A 16,348-nucleotide genomic window follows, 5' to 3' on the forward strand; every position below is an offset into this window, starting at 1 on the left:
TTATGTTATTACCATTCCTAGATTTTTCTATGTTTTTTTACTGCTTTAGTGTTGTCCTTTCATCCAAAAGGGGAAAAAAAAAGATCCACAGACAAAACACAAAAATCCACATACCTCATTCCTTCTAGATCACTGCAACAATGAAATAATGTTAGGTCAAAGAACTGTTATGTAACTATAGTGCTTGTTTTGATTTTCTGGGCCATACAGTGGCCTGAAGTAATCTCCATCTGGAAGGCTTCCTCGCTCTCCTGATGCACGTGTATACACACAGACACACACATGCACAACTTGAACACATTATGGCACAAAAAATAATATTAAGTTGGGAGGAATACTCTTGTAGAGTCTGCACTAGAATCTTTACCGTCGAGATGGCATCTTCCAGGGCCATTAGAGAGACAGCACTGGCAGCGAACTCTTGCCATACACTGTGCAAGTCCAGGAGACTGCTACAGACCCACTTTGCAGATCACTGCCAACTTTAGGAACTTGCCCACCACCTCATAACCAAGCAATGCCACTTCATTGACTACTTACAGTAAGAATACAGTAAGAATAAAATGATAAAAAGACTACCATTTAAATAAATCATTTTACTGCCTAAATCTAACAGGAGAAATACTATGTTTTCAATAATGACATTAGTACTAGCTACACACTAAGCTTTGAGTAGCTTTGTTCCTCTCATTACCTAACTACATTGCTTTAGTCTTGTCTAGTTTTAATAGCCTACATTTTAAAAAATAATAATAGTAAAATTTTGTCATGCTTTTTCCCTGTTGTCCACCAGATGATAGCAATTTTCTGCTGGATTAAACATCTCAAAATCCTTCAGGAATATGTACATACCAACTAATTATTTGAAAAAAAAGCTTTGTTGCTTGGGCTTTGAACATAGCAGGAGGCTTTTGAATTACAGACTGAAATTTTATGTAGTTAAATAATTTCCATATGGATCTCTTTCCCTTCTCAAAGCCCTGATCTAGTATTTAACAGCAGTATGCTAAAAAGTTTATGCATTTGAGTAGGAAAACTTTAAATGGAACTAATTAACTAGGCATAATTTTAGACACATATTTAAGTTCTTTGATGAATCAGATTTTTTGTTTCTTTTTTTTTTCCAGTGGAAAAATTTAAATAAATGGGGAAGAAGAAAGCAAACACATGTACAAGGAGTTTATCCCAAATAACATGTTTTGATACTTAAATAGCTCAATACTTAAATATCATTGGGAAGTCTGTCATACATCAGATAAAGAAACATTTTCATTTGAAATACACAGTGCTGCTGATGCAGTGTATACAGTGCAATCAGATTCCACTGTGGGTATTGAACAAGATTGTATTAACAGTGAAATACTTCTAAATGCAGTGCATATAAGAACAGCTCTTTTGTATGAAACACCAACCTCCACATTCAACTCCAAAAAGTCAGTTTCAGAAACACCAGCACTGGACTTATAGCATTGCCCTACTAAGTGTGCCTGTCTGAGCTGCAGTAAATCTGCAAGATTCTTAGGAGTGATATGCTCACGTGCTTGTCAGTGCAGATTGTCAAAAACCAGCATGTTTGTTCTCTGAGCCCTACATTGCTGTTCTCATGCACAACTAAGCATTAGGAAAGGGGAATTTTGACTGATTCTTGGAAGTGTACTCAAATGTTCAGATGTTCTAGAAAATAGTAGTCTTACTACTTTAAAGTTTAAAACAGATGCTGGTTTATTGACCATTGACTTGCAACAAGTTTCCTCAATAGCTTTAGTCTTTTAACATTGTAGGCAAATTATTTTCTATGGAAAGCTAGCAATGTATCTCCAGGAGTTGAAGAGAGCAGTGTATCACACACTACATCACTATACAACTACTAACTCTATGTTAGTATTTTCCATTTACGCTCTTTCTCTCAGTGATAGTGTCATAGACTGAGCAATGAACTCAGCTCAAACACAGGTTTTATTTTCAGCTCTGCCACTGGTCTGAGAGGGTCATTGGGCAAATCATTTCTCTGTGTACTTCAGCCTTCCCAATGATGAGATGAAGTTAACAATTCTGATTTACATCAGACATGGATTCTCAACAACAGAGTTCAAAATACTTTACAGTTCTATATCAAGCACTAAAATAGTGCTCTGGGCTCCAGAAACAACCACTCTTTCCCTGCTTTCTTCTACTTTCTTCTCCACACAAAAATCCAAACAAATAGTCCTCAGTTGAAAAGTTTTATAGGTTTTAATCATAGAATCATAGAATTGTTAAGGTTGGAAAAGACCCTTAAGATCATTGAGTCCAACCGTTGTTAACCTATCACTGCCAAGTCCACCACTAAACCATGTCCTCAAGCACCACGTCTACCCATCTTTTAAATACCTCCATGTTTCATACAATGTAATTTACAGAATATAAAAATGTTAAAGTTTACATTATGGGGAGGGCGAATAATAGTATAAAACAGTAGCGAAATGATGATCTGTAAAGTGTAACATAGTGATAAAGGAGGGAGAAGGAACCAGTTCCATAATTTATCATGAGTTAAATCTAGTTCTTCTCCTTCTTGGGGCCACCTTTCTGCAAACTTAAAACTCAAAGGGGGTACTACAACACAGACTGTTTTACAAGCTTGGTAAGCCAAGTGAAGGGATGTCAAAAGCCATGTTGTAACAGAGGCCAACAAAACATGTTTTAATGCCCAAGACATGGGTCTTAGCTTGCTTTGGACACTTGTTAAATAGGTTCTCATGGTTTCATGTTCAAATCATTTTCTATTAGATGGAAAATTACAAGCTATTTATGAACTTTGAATAAATGCTTCTGCATTTTTACAAGTGACCACGATCCAAGGCACATGCAAATTCAGCAGCTGCAGGCAATCAAGGCACCACTATGCCAGGAATGAACTCGTCTTTTTGCACATGTAAATCCATATAATGAAACTTAGTCACCAAATGTATCCACAGATTTGCATAGTCATACTAATCAAGACATGCTGATAAAAAAGACTAAAACTGTTATTCAGAAGAATTTGTATATGAGCAGTTGTAGAGTCACAAAATGACAGGATCCAGACTCTTGTGGGAAGGGTATACTTCTTCTGTTGGAGCCACAAGTTTATCAGCTGCTAGATATGGTACTTCCCATAATTCTGTCACTTACAAAGAAAGTACACATTTCTAGATGTGCTTTGTTAATTCTGCACGGTAACATTTGAATTCCAAAATGCAAAAGAAACCACCAAAAACACTGGAAAATTGCTGCTAGAAGTTTTGAAGAGCAAGTAGGGACCAAGCAACAGATGCTAAGAGTTTATCTGAAAGTACAGACATTAAGGCAACTGAAAGGTATGCTGAATTAGAAGCCTGAGCAACAGGCTAATGAAGACAACAAACTAATTCATATAAACAGGTGATTATTTAGCCACTCATAAGAGGTACAAGTACACCTTTACAATATATACACAGAAGCTGAAGTATTCAAAGAACAGTGACTTAGAAATTACCTGTTCTCAGAGAACAACAAAATTCCTAAAGCTCATTGGCACTAAAAACATTTTAAGTTAGCAGTTCTTCTTACTGCTTGAATTCAGCTGCATATACTGTGTTCCTGAGTAGCTGCAGGTGCTGGAAAAAATATTCACCTTAAATATTTTATTTATCTGGAATGAAACAACCTAAAAAATTAATAGCAGACTTAGTACAGTCCTATCTATTAATGCAGATGCAATGAGAGAAATTTATAATGATAACTTAAGAGAACTCCTGAAGCACAACTGAACAGTGCAATACATGAGACATGGTGTCAAAGAAACTTTATGGTCAAATTCCAGCAGCAAAACAAATGTTCTTGGCTCACACAAAGATATACCATATAAACCTGAAAGGAAGATGACGCAGAATTTAAGACAACTTCCAATTTTTATGTTAAACTACTTAGAGGAAACCTTCCTCTCCCTCCTTGCTGTCTCCTCCCAGAGTTTTATTGCACACATCCAGGCTCTCATAAAAATGGGGATGAAGACTGCTAACATTATTTCCTTTGCTATGTTATGTAAACCTGCTTATGAAGTAAAAGGTGTCTTCTACTTCTCTGTATTTCATTTTAATGCATTGCTCAACATCTTCTCTACTGTGCTTATGAGGCTACTTCTAAGAAGCTGTGAATTTATTTTACTTTCAAAGGTTTTTGCTTTCTTATATACTACTTTTACCTAAGAAACAATTCTTTAAGAACTCTCTTCAAGAGAATGTTTCTTCCCCCTCTCATCAAAGATTAATTCCAACTACTTCTAAATTTTGGCTTGTTAGTCTTTACCTGGAACTATTCCAATCCTCCAGAAGCCTAAAAGTCTTCATATGGTAAGCCTACGAGGCAAAAACCTTTGCTTTCTCTTGCTGAATTTCATTTGTAAAAATGTGAACTGTACAACGAGACATTCATGTTTTATATAACGGTTTACCAAATCCTACAAAGAAACTGGTTTTTGTGAGTGGTCTACCAATACCAAAATTTCAAAGTCAAGACTGCTGTTTTCAAAAATGCCAAGACAGAAATGTATGTGAAAACACAGCAGGTGGTACATTTGTAACACATGAAGTCAAGCTACTTACTATGGGGTTTCATAGAATCGTTCAGGTTAGAAAGGACCTCTGAGATCATCGAGTCCAACCTGTTAACCTAACTGCCTGGTCCACCTCTAAACCATGTCCCTAAGCATGGGGGGGGCGGGTTTTCGAATACTTCAGGGACTGTGATTGTACGACTACTTTCCAAGTAGCCTGAAACAGTGGTTGATGCTGATCGCCACTGGGATCACCACTAAGCTCATCATAGTAAGACACATTTACATAATTTCAACCTCAGAGAATTTCAATGACATTTTATTTATATGAGTACATTAATAGCTTGCTTTCTGCTGCTGACTTTTGTTTCTAAAACCATGACTGCCTGAAGACCTGGCTTTTACTGCTGGAATTATTTCATTAGAAGAAAGGCTTCACCTTGAAAATTATTTGGCAAGAAGAGTGGGAAATAAATATTTAAGGTCCTATTCAACAGTGGGTTCTATATATAAACTAGTTTATTTTACTGCTGAAACCAAAGAGATTTTATTCACAATAGCAATTGCTAATCATAACAGCAGGATGCTATTCAAAGATAAGCCTACATGCAAAAGCCAGAATGAATTCTGACACATTTACAACAGTGTTTTCAAAGGCATACTGCTCTATAATTCTGCCTGTTTTGTTGCAGAGCACATTTAATGACTTTAAAATGACATTTGACAGATTTCATGAAAATATGTGTAGATCACAGTACACAGTCCAACTATATCAAAATAACTACACTTACACGTACTGGGTGAATCAGCAGAAAAACAACAGCCGCATCATACAGAAAGTTCCCTTTGGCAAAATGTTAAGCTCATTTATTGGTGTCTAAATGACAGGATGTAGTTGTTGAACAAGGTTGCAGAGATACTTGAATAAGCCTGAAGAATGTGAAGCCATCATTCTTGGTCTCTAAGAGTATTATTAAGCAAATGAAATGTTATTTGCCAGGAAGCCCTGAACTTACAGGGTAGGGAACCAAGTGCTCATATATCATTAGATCAGCTCACAGGCTAAAAGTCAGAGGGAAGAGTGCTGCTGACAGACATATTAAGAGCAATGCACAAAAGGATGCGTATTTGCATATACAAAGATATTGACTTCAGGTAGGAGGCCAGACACAGGTATAATAGATACAAAAAACCTGCACAGTTTAGTTTTGAAGGAAAATAGTTCACTTGAAATAGCACAATTTTTATCTAAAATTTATGTACCTCAAGTTCACAGATTCCAAATATCTGATATTCCAAAGTTACATTCAAAACTATGGCTTAGTGTATTTTCCAAATACCCAAACACACTGCCTCTCCCTGCTCCTCCACCCCCCAGCCCCCTCCATTTAGGAGGAAAATCTATCATCTGTCCAGCACTTTCTACACATACCTACTTCTGTGACTCACTGCTGGAACTGGGATTCTTCTACTTCTAATGCCTCTTGGGAAATACTAATTGTAAAACACCTGATGTATCTTCACCCTACTTTTAATGTGTCTTGAGGAACAATAGTTTCTCTTACGTCAAGCCTATTACTTGGTAAGCCGTTGCACTGCAGGTATATTTATATTTTCTTCCAGCTCAGGAAAAACGATCGATCTGAGTACTGCTCTAAGGACAGCTGTTACCAGCACATACCCAACTGTATATGCTGGGTAATTCACTGATTCAAGGACACAAATAAGTTAAGTAAGACCTGTTCCTAAACAGCAACTGAAAAGAGTCAGGATAAAAGGGAAGAATATTATGAACCAGAGGGAGTGATTTACACCATCATTACCTAGAAAATGAAACCATGATTTGCTAAAAAAAACCCCAAACAAACAAACAAACAAAAAACCAAAAAAAAAAAACCCAAAACAAAACAAAACAAAAAAACCACACAAAAAAAACAAAAAGGAACAACTACACAATATTTGTACCATGATTCACAGTGACCATCACCTGGAGTACGTAAGGTCTGGAACAGTGATGACAGCAGTACCAGCTGAGTGAGGGTAGAGACCTCAGAGTGACAGGGGACTAACCAGCTTCATGCCAGGGAGATGAAGACGGATTTGTACAGATGTTACAGTATTAACATGAATTGGAGGAACTGAAGACAACATACAGGATTTTATTCTACGTAGCTGGCAGGTATAAGTAGTAAGTAGTTTGAAATAATATTTTAGATAACAGCAATATAATAGGCAGGATGTATTTAACAATGTAAATGAGAATACAGACATTTTAACTGATTTCAGAATTAAGGTGTAAACTTATTTTAATAACAGGAAGTAGCTTGTTTAATCTCATCTGACCTTATTAGGGAAGAATATATTCCTTCTTGGCATATGGTCTTTCCCTTGAACCCAGGACATAAATATTACCACAGACTTCACTGCATAGTAATAATCACCTCAAAATTATGACAAGCTTGGATAATTTTATGACAAAGTAAAATAGGTTTATGGCAATGTTATGGTAGGGCCTTCTCTTGCCTGATGCATGAAATAAGATTAGATGACACAGAACATGAAATTCATCTTATTGTCTAGGATTGTTATTTTAACAATGTTGTAAATCAAATTTAAGAAATTAAGTAAATGTACTTCAAATTATGTGCTATAACCTCATCTCATCTATTAGGTACCTAATAGAGCCATGAGCCTCAGCATTGATTTCAAGTATGTATATTACTTACAATTGTTCCAAGAAACATTCAGCATTATATGGCCTTAAAAAAAAACCCAAAAACAAACCAACAAAGAAAAAAAAGCTTTCTGTTTTACAATACACAACTTTCACACTAAAACTGAAGGATTGATTTGCAGGAAAGGATGAAACTTCTATTACTAATGCCATATAATATTAATTATTTTATATTAAAAAATAAAAACCCAGCAGCAAAGCTCACTGCCTGTCACTGTTAGCATGAGAGAGAACAGTTCTTTCAGAGAGGGTAAGTGGAATGGCAAGAGGAAAGGCAAATGGTGGTGAAACACTTCTAATTCCAAGCAAGGGCCAGAAAAAAAATCTTACTTGTCTAATGTTATGTTTCAAAACAGACTGACTGGCACAGAATACCACGGGAAACAGGACCTGCAATAAGAACAGTCAGAAGATATGCCAAGTTACTTCAGAGTAGATTGCTACTCTGAAGGAGTACTCCATGTGTTTTCACATGTATTTTTCACTGTTGTTTCCTTCACTGTTTTAATTACAATGATCCAACTGTGAAGTACCTTCCTATGTTTTCATCACGCACATCAACCGTATAAACATTATACAACATACGTGCCTTCGGTGGTAAATCTCTAAGCCTTCCATTTCCCCTCCTCATCTCAAAATGGCTCTTATTCTTAACAGGATTTAGTTGTTCTTAATTACCTCAGCAGGCATAAGAAATGAAATGCCTGTCTGTTTATTAGAACTTCTTCCCAAGTGTGAAGCAGGACCAAAAGTGCTGTGTGCTTTTCACAGGAATATTACTTGCAAACATATGCTTGACTAAAAAAAAATAAAGTACTGAAAAGATTTCCAGACAGACAATATTGGAAGCAAAAATCTTAAGATGGAGATAATTTTCCTAAAACTACAAAAAGTTCTGAATTAAAAAAAAGGAAAACACACAATTCCAAGCAGATAAGATACATTTACTGACTATTAAAAAAATAAGGCAATCATTTCCATACTCAACTGGCATTTCTATTCATTTTCATATAGACGATATTGTAATTTAATACCTATTATTATTATTACCACCACCACTAACTTCTGGAGCCTACATAGGTGCACTAAAGTATTAGATTCCACTTCCTGCATATCAACAGAATTGTTAACTATATTTGAATTACACAATACTTAAACATGATTTTTAAGCATCAAGTAACCACAGTTCCTTTAAAAATAGATGGACTATGAAATAAGCACATTAAAAATGTGGTTACTCATTAAAGTTGGGAAGAAGAACCCACCAGCTGAAAGAGCATGTTTTGACTTTCAGATTCCAGGTCAAGTCTATGATATATCTTTTCTTACGTAAGCTTAACACATTTGCTATAGTGTTGATGGCATATGAGGATTTAAGATTATTAGCAGTTCTACTTTCTAAAAAAGCAAATTCAAACCTTTTAAGTGGAAACCTCACTAATCTTTCAGCTTTACTTCCTTTCCCCCCCTCCCCCCCCCCTTTTTTTTTTTAAACAGACATGGAACTTATTATATACATGGAACAGAAAACATAAGACAGAACAGAAGCCTTATTTACACACATTTTGGTACATTTGGCACATTAGGCTTAAGCAAAACAGAAAGGTTGAATTACCCTTTTCTGATGTTATATCATTCTCTAGTCTTTGTCCTTAAAGAATACACACACATTCTGTAAGGAACCCAACTGGGGAACAGTTGGGGGAAGCTGCTTTTTTTTTCTTCTTTGGACAAATATTTGATTTATAGTTCCATCTACAAATTACAAAAAAAGCCCCAAGAAGATCAAGCAAGTTGCACAGGCCAGTTTTCCTATTTTTGTTGGATTGCTAAGTGTTATTCCTACAAAAAGTATTCAGAAACCACCATGCAGAACATCAACTTCTTTTGGTGAGAAATCATGGAATTTGATTACGGCAACACCAACACCATGCTACATAGTGATCTGGCTGCAACCAAATGAAATAATATTTCTATTGCAGAATATGCTGTACATGTGTAATGAACGGCACTTCGGAATAGGAAGCAATCAAAAGTTCTTTGTACACTGTCAGTAAATTGATGACATTCAATCCATTCTATACAAATTGCTTAATCATGTTGAATGAGACATGTTGGTAACAGGGAAGGGCTGATGCTATACCAAAATCTACTTAGAATACTTGCCTCATATTAATTTAACAAAAGCTCGAGGTAAAAATATCAGTAAACTGTCATTTCTCTGCCCAAGAGGCAACGTAGTACTCTCAACAGAATCAGGACTAGGAGAACACAGGCTCTTTTATGGACTCTGAACTTTAAGATGCGTAGCACATATTTATCACCATTCTCCTAACCAAAATGGAAAGGCAGAGGAAGAACTTGACTTTTATATAGTTTTGCACTTACTGAGATGTGCAGATGCAAACGTGAGCAGCATTATCCCACAGGCTAAGTGTAGTCCCTTTGCCAGTGCTCCCACGAATGGGTACTAGATTGATCCCTTTAGGTATATTACTAATTTGCTACTGAAAGGATTCTCTCCACATTAAGCTGTCCAGAAATAGACCAGCTATTAAACAAATAATAAATGCAAGTTCAGATTTTGCAAAATTTCTTTTTGAAAATGGAAATAAATCTTAACACTTTTCAATTGTCAACATTTTAAAAAACCCCACCAATTCTGCACATAGTTGGCAAAGCCAAATGCTGCAACATTTGCAGAGGCACAAGCAAACCAGTGGCTTAGGTGATGGGGTTCCTGCACTTAGCAGTGGAACCATTACTATGACAAAAAAATGGGAGCTTTATGTCCACAGAACTATGCTACCTTTACCTTGTTCTTAATGCTGGCATTTTGTACTACGTTACTGCAATCCTAAATTCAAAAATTAAACAAAAGCGTGATCTATACCTGGCTGCTTTTAAAAGCATAATCAGCAAAGCTGGAAGAAAAATGAAATTGCTGTATCATATTTTATGCCTAAATTACATTCCCCCCACAAGATACCTCTGGGTGAATTATTAATAATTTAATTAAATTATTTTAGCATGGTAGCAACCACTATCTACTTCTTCAATATCTCAATTCATCGATCCCTTCCTGCTGAAGAAGGAGGTGGAATCTCATATCAGAGAGGCAAAGAAAAATCACACACATTCACATTTTTGTAGTAGGGGAAGAATATGGAAACTATAGCAATGGTAATAACCGGTGTAACATACAGGTTATGACAGTCCCAGCATATTATAACGGATGCTCTATGAAGGCAGCATGCCCAGAACTAAGTAGTCAGCCACCAAAAAAAACGACAACCCAAACCAAAACCAACAAAAAACCCACAAAACACTCTAGTTCACCTTTAAACATCTCCAGTAGACCAATATTTCTACAATGCTATCAAAATAATCCTTCGATTCAGCTGCTTATTTGGAATCAAATCCTGGTGTTCCAAGGAGGATATTTAGCCTTAAATGTTTGGGTACTTGCTGAAAATATTTCTTTGTTTGGTAATTTCATTTATTTTCCTCTCATGCAAGAAATGGTTGGCAGTGAGAATGAACCAGCTGGGGTCAGATGCTCAGGACAACAGTTTTCTTTTTTCTTCCTAAGAGATACTTACTGTGCTAGAACTGAAGGCTATTTATTTCTATTGGCCAATCTTAAACCAGCATAAAATAAAATATTAATCTAGCAAATCAATGAAACCCCAAATTACAATCAGGACCTGGCCATGAACTTCAAATCCAAAGATGACCAGTGAGTCACAGTGAAAGACAGAGTTGTGAAGAGAAAATTATGGGCAGAGAATAACATACATTCAGTACCTCACGTTACATTTTGAATTCTAGTACTACATACAGACTGCAGTCTTTTTTGCAGCTGAAAGGTAAGGAGGTTTGTATACATACTCATCTACAATTACAATAGTCAGTATTTGTTAGGGAACTTAGCTAGTCAGACACAGCTTAAACTGTTAGACTTTTACCTCACTGTGGTCAGATTCACACCCTAGCTCCTTTGTTTATGGGTGCTGATAGCAGTTTCCAAGTTTTCTGCTGTCCTCCAGAATGCAAAGAATAGAAAAATCACACCTTGCCTGTGATAATTCCCCTGGTCCAGCCAAAAGAGCTAGATCTAAATTAGAACTCATCTTTAGTGATGTAGGTGGTAGATAAGTACTTTACGCATTAAGGTCAACCTGCTGTTGCTGCACAGCTTATAACAACAAATGGAAACTAATAGAACTGTACCATTGCCTGGATGTCTTTGACAAATAATTTTTCTACATATATGCAATATAAAGAGCCACTGAATAAGGAACCAAAATATAATCCAACTTAATTATTTCAAAACATTCTTCAGAAGAGAATACAAAACCAATGATTACAACCAAATGGAAGTTAGATGAGCCTGGGTGTGAATTTTGAAGGACACTGCGAACATCAGAAGCAACCAATGAAATTATAAGGCTACCAGTATCATGACAGCAAACAGACCTTGTCAGCGACCAGCCCATTCCTTCTCCTTCCTTCCGCACTGCTAGGTAGTGTGCAAACGCAGAAGCGGGAAACACATCAGGCAAGTGGTGGACGAAATAAACAACAGCAAGCAACTGAGCGGTGGCACTTGCTTCAGCCTGGAAATCTGTAATAAAGGTTGATATAGTACTCCAGTCTCTTGGTTCCTTAACAAGTTCATCAATTACAGCCATGCTGCTTCTACCATGCCAGATCCTTGGGAAAGAGGAGTTCACAAATGACTGTTCTCCAAGTGCAGCATGAGGGGAAAGTAATGGTTTACTGTTTTAGTCATAGAAAACCAAGGAAATTTCATTTAATAAATGTGTATGTCTGTAAGAATATAGAAAAATCTATGGAGCTCAAAGCTCACAAGTTCAGAAATGCAGGATAAGCGCTATCTTGCGTTATTCATTGCTAAGTAGCAAGACCAATTAAAATTATTTTTTTTTTCTGTGCAACTTCATGGTTGCTTCCACAAAGAATTGCTCTTTTTTCCTCTAGCTCAAATTTGCTTTCAATTTACTTCATTCCCTTTTGTTCTCCTACTTCTTTTGTTCAAGTTCATTCTTTTCCACTTGATATTGGTTTTGTGCCTGCCATTGTTGCAGATTTTATTGCTAATAATAAGCAAACACTTCAAGTAACAATGAAATCCATTCAGTGATGCAGAACAGTTGTAAGATGTAAATTACTGACTTCATTCTTTACTGGTTTAACTTGTGCCATTCATGAAGCTTTATCTCAGATCTCCAGTTTTCCACAACTGATTCTATTTATATGTTGCATGATAGCTATTGCACTGCATATTGCTACTTTACTCCACTGTCGTCTTCTGTTCACAGACTACATTATAATCAAATCCTATCATCTTCTCTGTTTGGGATGAAGAGAAACCGTTGGTACCTGCTTTCCTACAGATTTGATCCTCATGGAGTACTGCAAACTCTCACTAAAGATTTTCATACAAACAGGGCATTTGTAAAGGCCTGTGTCTTTGTGGGTTATCTAGAAGCTAACAAAGGATGAGCTTACACAACAGTAAAAATAGAATTATAAAGTTATAAAGAGAACTGGGCTAGAAATATCACTATTATTATTCTGAAGTTCCCCCCAGATTCAATTTATCCCCACATCAGGGTAAAGATAAAATATGCATAGGAACAATCACAAAGCAATGAGATCGAATTATCTTTAATAGCTATATTTGTGCTCATGGTGACTTGAATCAAACTCTATGTGGCAGAAGAGTTCAAGTGTGGATCTCTGTTGGTAGAAGCTAGATTGTAATACTGAAACTCAAGGCTTCTTAGTATTTTTCTAATTATAGGTTTGATCCAACGTCCATTAAAGGCAGGCTAATTGGCTATTACAGAAAAAATAATTGAAAACAGTCTTTACCACCTATTTTTAAAATAGTAAAAGTTCATGAAAATAGCACTTTTAATGAGTAAATTTGTTAAATATTTCAAATAAGCTTTGCCTCAGACTGTCCAATGGATTGTTACCTTATTAGCAACTTTTTGTGAGAGGTAGTTGCTTTGTTACCTTAATACATTTTGAAAAATAACTCTTTTAGTGCCTCTTCTATTTATGACTCACTCGTAACAACGCAAGTGACTCATGCTGTCAAATTACAAGTTATTACTTTAGAAAATGAGTTTTTTCCCTTCCTTTTGGGTAAAATATGACAATTTTCATTATTTTGTTACTAAGGGCAGTTTCTTACTCTTAATAGGTTCTCAGAATTCTATTTTCTAAGTAAAACATATGCCACAAAAGACAAAAGCATCTCCCACCTCTTGTCTCTTTCAAAGATGAATACATTTGATACAGAACAATTATTTAAAACTAGTTCCAGAACTTCACAGGTTGTTTATCAGTAAATTGTATTTCAGTCATGAGATTTTATCTAGACAATTCTGCTTTTTATTTTTTTAAAGGTGGTCACTGTAGACTAATAGTTGGCCTAAAATTAATTACTAGGAATACTGTTGTTATAGCCAAGACTCAAGTCCTCTGTATGCAGTGATTTCTGGTCTGCCTCACCAGTAAGGTTATGTGGTGCTTTCACATACAAAATACGAACGGATGTCCCTAGGTGGGAATTAGCCTGCCCAACTGGGAATGGAATATTTCCTGGGTCAGAGAACACTGTGAAGCTTTTTGTTTCCTGATAGCTTAGACAGTTCCTCTGGCCTTCTCTCTTCCCCCACCATTTTTTTCCACGGCGAAAGCAGAACATTCCATACACAAAAGGATCTAAATAATTTCCGTACTACTGTACATATTGTAGGGTTTCATTGTTTCGTTATTGCAGATATGCCTAATGATTCTAGAAGTTCTGAAAGTCCAGGTCCTGAAAGTCCAGCTGACTTGCTTTCATGTGTGGAAGTTGTTGCATCCTGATGAGTTCCTCTCATTACTATCCCAGATGAGGCCTATTTAGTGCCCATTTAACTTCAGTGTTGAGATCATCACTGGAGCATCCTTTCATTAAATGGTATTTCCCTCTGCTCAAAAATTCTATGCTATTCTATCTCCCTTTTGCCTCCTCCCCTCCCCCTTAGTGGAGGACTCTGGAGGACATCCTCACTAATTATCTGCTGTTAAGAGTCGTTAAAGTTGGAAAAAAAAACAAACAAACAACAAAAAAACCTCCCTCTGGAAGCTCTTTCTTATGTATCCTTGTCTTATCTACAAGAATATCCATGATTACAAGATCCAGAAGGTGCCTACACAAGGGCTCCCTAATACTAGAGAAGAGTGTTTGCAACTCAGGTTAATATTTCCTATTCCTAGAAGATTCTGACTCTGTACATATCCTACAAATGAACAGGCACTGTTCCCTAGGAGAGGCACATCTCTTCTGAGGGAGGAAAAGATGCAAGTCAGCATTATCTTTATTCTCTGATCTTCAGAAATGCAGTGATGAGTGATCCTCATCTTTCCTGGGTAAAGGGGAAAGATAGATCCTAGCAGGGCTCCTTGCCATGTATTTTCTAGGCACTGTCAGTTGACCTTACATTGCCATCCAGACATTGTTTAGGGGCTTTAGAAAGCAAATGAACGGCTCCTTGGCTCAAACATCTTCCACATTGGGACATTCCGTTTGAAATTGCTGCAGTTCAGACCTCATCACTGAACTCTAGGTCTAGGCCACATGCTGTCTTTTCTCACATGGATATTCTGCCAAAAGCAACATTCAGAGAACTATTATTCTTCCTGCCGTACCCATCATAATTCTTGCTTTAAAGTCTTTTCTCTTTTAAATCCATCAAACTTATTGCCTCTGATCTATTCTTACGTTCATAGAGAAGAGAGTCAATTCCTTTGATTGTTCATTACATTTCCTTAATGTGTTTCAATGTTTCTTAGCTCCCCCCTTCTCCCCTTCATAGGTCAAAATTCAGCCTTGGTGGAAATAGAAATAATTTAAAATTCAAGCAGCTATGCTAATTTTTCTTTACAGATTTCTTGTCTATATTCTGTTTCTGCTACTTTCAACCCATTTGATATTTCCTTATTCCTTCTGCCGCGCATCCCTAGAAAATCCAAAGTACTCTACAGTATCAGTGACATTAGAAGTCATAGTGCTGTCAATAATCCCATTCCACCTTTGGATATTCCAGGTCAGGTTTCAAAACAGACTCAGTCTGATGACACTGTAGCAGAGGCTAAACACCAGCTGAACTACAAGGGTTAGGTGAGCTCCGGAGTAAAAATGAAAGAAATTTACGCTGACTCTGTTGAGGTCTCTCTCTTTTCCTTTGTGAAGGACGGTGCAAAAGAAATGCCTCTTAAAATCCTAGGCCTTTCTTTGGAATGATATTAAGATATCTGGTGTGTGCAAAGCAGCCACTTACTAGGAGGCTTGCCAGGAAAAGACAACCAGCAACAGTAAATCAGCCTCTCATTTGATATTGAGGTTTGCCATTAAAGTGTTCTGAATGCCAAGATATGTACAGGTCGTGTGCAATAACTGTACCCACTGGAACATCTGGATTGGTGCAGTCTATATTTAGAAATAAAGCTATGTAAGATTAAGATGCTTAAGATTTTTTTTCACTGTCTGCACTGGAAGATGGTTGTCAGCAATGAGAATAACTCCTGGAAGTAACAGTGTTCTAACACAAAAGGTCAATGTTTGGGACTACAGCTTCACGTTGCCTCATACTCACTCAGTGAGAAACCACTCCCTTATGAAAAATGGAATTAAAAAAAAAAAAAGGTCACAATAGTGACACTGACATATCCATAAGCACAACAGCTTGAAAAGAAATTTATGGTAAGTGCAAAAGTAAGAGGCATAAGGTAGTCCTTTGGACTACACAGAATGGAAACAGCACTTTAAAACATAACATGGCAACTAAGAAGAGAGAGCTCAGGAAAAAATGAATGATGGGGTGAATTATAAACATGTATACAACGTCTGCTAAATGGAAAATAGCAACTGCATCTTGCAATCTGTTTAGTAGTTACGGCAAAACAGACCCCAAAGCATTGAAATGGAGACAGTGAGCATGCTAAAGAGAGAAACAAGATGCTGTGCTGAATTG

The sequence above is a fragment of the Platalea leucorodia genome (genome assembly GCF_965183815.1).
Source record: "Platalea leucorodia genome assembly, chromosome: 9".
In the NCBI taxonomy this organism is placed as follows: Eukaryota; Metazoa; Chordata; class Aves; order Pelecaniformes; family Threskiornithidae; genus Platalea; species Platalea leucorodia.